General features: G+C 40.3%; 1 pseudogene; it reads right to left on the minus strand.

Annotated features, from left to right (window-relative positions):
* Window positions 1–1,866: 1,866 nt before the first annotated feature.
* On the minus strand, window positions 1,867–3,343 carry LOC147428969 (tubulin beta-2 chain-like; annotated as a pseudogene).
* Between the last annotated feature and the right edge of the window lie 1,430 nt (window positions 3,344–4,773).

Here is a 4,773-nt window from a genome sequence, read left to right on the forward strand (position 1 = left end):
TCGCAATGAGCCATCCCCCCTCATACGGATTTCATACGGAATGTAATGACCCAATGTTTTATGTATTCTAGTAACATAACAATTTTAGAAGCACATGCTTTTGCAAAAATATATGTTGAACTGCAAATGAACAGAAGTGTACATTGTAGTGTGTTTTCATTTGCAATAGATGTTCAGAGAACAAACCATGAAAAGCAACAAATATAATGAATACTAAATTAAAATAAACCAATTGTTTCAATGTAATTTGTCAAAAAACAAATAGCATTTGCCTTGTAAACTGATACGAATATCAATCTCAAAACATATGATATTATCCACCTGCTTAGTAGGCTTCCCACATGGGATTTAAGGCACACATATAAAATGGATTGTTCTCTAAATAACAAATAATACATACTATTAAACAACCATGAAAACTCCACTCATCAAATCAAAACACTTTACAAAACAACCCATTAAAAGATTAATCTTTTTGAGCAAAAACAATTATATGTGATATGAATGCACATCTATGCTTAAGCAAAATGCAACTTTAAAAAAAGTACCATCTGTATTTAATTTTGAATTTGTACATAAAATATAAATCTTAAAAATTTCGCAAGAGTTCCTTCGTACGGGGACCTCTTTCTCAGAAAAAATTAGTATACCCTTTTTTTGGGCTCCCACATGGGATTTTCATCGCATAATTTCTTTTTCCAAAAAAACTGTCCACCTCATCTTGGGCTCCCACTTAGGATCTAATGATTATCTTACACATTAAAATCAAACACATTTTCAATAGTCAAAGTAATCTAACTTCAAAGTGGTGGCATGACACATAGACCCAAGGTATGCTAGACATGTCTTGGCAAGAAATTATAGCTCAAAATAACACACCTGGTCAAGCCATATGACCATGTGGGAAATTGAGGCTAGAGAATTTATAACTATGTTTAAAAGAAACTTACGATCTTAAAATCTTTAGCGCTTTTTATCGTAAAAAGAGGCATAACTACACATTTGGTAAGAATGGATACCTCAAGAGACCCGGTCAAGCCACATCGATGGCTAGAAGAACTGAAGATACTAATCGATAGCTCAAGATGGCACATCCAGTCAAGCCATATGACCATGTGACAAATTGAGACTATATTTGTAATTATATACAAAATAAAGACATTGTGTATGTGTGACACATAGACCAAAGGTATGCTAGACGTGTCTATATTTGTAATTATATACAAAATAAAAAAATTGTGTACATGTGACACATAGACCCAAGGTACGTTAGACGTGTCTTGGCAAGAAACTATAGCTCAGGATAACACACCCGTTCAAGCCATATGACGATGTGGGAAATCGAGACTATAGAATTTGTAACTACATGTAAAAGAAACTAACGATCTTAAAATCTTTAACGCTATGATGTCACACATCCAGTTTGAGATTAAGAACATTCTTTATTGAGTTAATACAACACTACCACCCAAAATTGTGAGTATCACTAACGTGCAAAATACAAGCTAGATTTCGAGCTTGCCTTGAAAAAATTTGACAAAATGTGACAAAATTTAGTGTAACTACCGATAGATGCTTCAAACTATGATCTAAAAGCTGATTTAGTGCATCGGACAGGCAACGAGAGGCTCAGGGAGTCAACAAGGTTGGCAATTGCAGTGAAAGAAGTTGGGACTCGGACGCTAGCTCCAGCAGATCAGGACATCAAGACTAAGCGCCACTGATCAACAGGTGAGGACTCGGCCGCCATAGCTAGCCTAAGGGCATTGAGCATGCAAAAATGAGTCACGACTAAAGTGAACTGAGAACTCACCGTGCGTCTGGCAATCGCTTCTCTTGCAAGGTGCTGGCCTCCCATCCTGAGCGTCAGCACAAACTCCTCCTTGCATCATCATCATCCTTGTCGAAGAAGTCTAAAAAGAGAAAGTCTAAAAAACTGTCGTTCCAAGTATACAAGACACCATCAACTAGTTCGGTAGGATTAATGACACAATGCTGAAGACATTGCCACTACAGAAGCTTGCATCATAGTGTATAGACAAACATCTCAACAATAGAAACAATATACAATTCATAGATCAACATTAATTGAAGAAAGAGTTTGTGGCAAAGCCTTGCTAATTTGAAACAAATTTGGAATCCAACACTGGCTGGGAGTGGTAAGCATATATCTAAAGCAAATGTCTACCAAGTGAGGGGGGATACTACGAAGCTAGAGAATTTAGAACAACAGCGGTGAAAATTTCACTTAAAGAAATCTGACAACCTTCATTGAGGACAAATCTGAACATTGTTTTCAAAACTTCACTGAAGACAGATCTGAACAGTGTTTTCAAACAAGACGATTGCACAGGCTAGCTACATTGTCAAATGTAAACAAAAATGACATAGAATCATTATACCAGACATAAATGGAACTGTAACATCAGAGAAATGGCAAAGAAGGCATGACAAAACAACATTTCACAGAATAAAATAGAATAAAGAACGATAGAATGTGATCTTAAAGGCACTCACCTTGAAGGCAGTCGCAGTTTTCAGTCTCTTTGCGAACAACGTCAAGGACAAAATCAATGAGCTCCGTGCCTTCGGTGTAGTGACCCTTGGCCCAGTTGTTGCTAGCTCCGGACTGGCCAAAGACAAAGTTATCAAGGTGGAAGATCTACCCATAGGGGCCCGTTTGAACACTGTCCATAGTACCTGGCTCCAGATCCATGGACACGGCACGAGCCACATAGCACCTGCAGCTTGTGTCGTTGTAGTACACATTCACTCTCTCCAACTGCACGTCAACGTCACCATTGTATGACCCCGTGGGATCAATGTCGTGCTCTATGCATACCACCTCCCAAAACTTGGCATTGATTTGGCTGCCTTTTGCACCTAATTGTGGATTCACAACTTCTGTGATGAGAAGGTATCTACCTCATAAACTCAGTCCAAGCAATCAACCAACTGAAGTCACTAGATTGTAATCCCCACATTGTAGAGTGACACTTCGCCCCACTGCCTTGTTGGTTGATATATGAATATCGTTCATCTGCTGCCCCGCTACCCGGTGTCTAGTAGCTCCATCTTAGCCAGCACCGGCTAATGAGTAGAAACATGTGCATAATCGCTCGCGAAGCAAAGCAGCTCAAATGAAACGCGGGCTGGTGCTCACTGGAGCCCGCCCTCTCACAATGTCGTACATCACATTTTCCATCTCTTTCTTCCATGCCTTCTTGAGTGCCACCGCACTTGGTTTGCAAAAACCACCAAAAAATCTACCACCCTTCTCATTGCATCGCCCTGTCGTAGTGATCTGGTCTCTACTACATTGGCTATTCTCATGCGCACACATGTTGCACTCCCACTCGGTGGACAGCCCGCTATGTCGAGGGGGAACCCATCGGCCATCCATAGACTGCCCAAACATGTTGTTCCACTCATGCCGACATATCTCACCACACGTCTTAGTTGTTCACTGGCCCCCCGGCTCAGCCCGATATACCATGATTGTTGTACATCCTCGACCATTTGATCGTGTTCCTGGTTGCTTGGTATGGTATCAAGTACACTTTACCCGCCTTGCATCCTCTTGTAATTCGCCTCGTCGAGGGGGAATCCAACGGCCATATGTGGCCTACATTCAAACCATCCCCTGTTGATCCATCTCTTCCTTTTTAATTGCTACCTCAATGGCCCAATTATCCTGCATCATAGCCTAGAGCATACACAGTTATGGTGCCAACTCATAAGCTACTAGAGAACGAGAGTCCTACACTTTACGACCAGAGTGTTAAGAATGCACACATGGGACTTAGACTTATGTAAGCTTTACAAAACTGTCATGGGAAAGTTGATATTTAGAGGACTCCATGATATCCACACCTGGAAAAATTTGTCTTGACAATGCATTTCATGCTAACTGATGCGACTATGTAGTAGAGGATAGCAAGGGAAATAATGCAAGTGAGAAACCTCCATTTTTGGACTAACTCTAGTGATTATTGGAGTTGAGCATTGGCTGTTGCTGCACTGCTGACAACCACCCCCTCCTTCACACACTCCCACACCCCCAAAATCATCTTCAAAAGTGCAAGGAATCATCAACATATTTATAATTCTTTACCAGTTCACATTGACTATCATAATACAAACTCGTATCTTATGCAGGTGAGATGTGCATTACTACTTCTTGTAGATCATGAATTTTGGCTTCTAGTAAGAATACCTTAACTCTCTGAGCCAAAACTTCTGCTTCTTTACTCTGGCAAGACAATAGCTAGAACAATCATTATGTAAATAGAATCAAGACAAACGTGGTGAAAAGACTTAGCTGCAGTCTAAAAGCTCCGTCAGCCAGTCATTACCTTTCTTGCTACTCCCATGCCAACATGCTCCTGATCAGTTTCTGAATGTATGCTCTATTTAAAATGTTGCTTGAGCTCATGGATATCAGCCAAAGCCTGGTTAACTCGTCCAGCCTTCAAAACACACACACACAATGCTCATACAAGTTTCTAGTAGAAAGTTTTGCTAGAAAAGAAGTCAAATGATTGTTACCTTCCGGGAAAATGTGGAAAAATCAAAAAGTGATGTGGATGGTATCAACCAATGTGTTAGGTGTCAAAAGAGCGCTCTCCAATTTCCCGAGGGAAAATTCAACCTTAATGTTCAGCACTGATCAAAAGACCTGCAGTATCAGTGAAGTTTTCACCTTATATGCATTTTACCATGTAACAGTGTTCCAGTCTCTGGGACTTAGCGTCAAGCCTCCCTTGCAAACAC

The sequence above is a fragment of the Adiantum capillus-veneris genome, chromosome 22 (assembly GCF_014529385.1).
Source record: "Adiantum capillus-veneris isolate H3 chromosome 22, ASM1452938v2, whole genome shotgun sequence".
In the NCBI taxonomy this organism is placed as follows: domain Eukaryota; kingdom Viridiplantae; phylum Streptophyta; class Polypodiopsida; order Polypodiales; family Pteridaceae; genus Adiantum; species Adiantum capillus-veneris.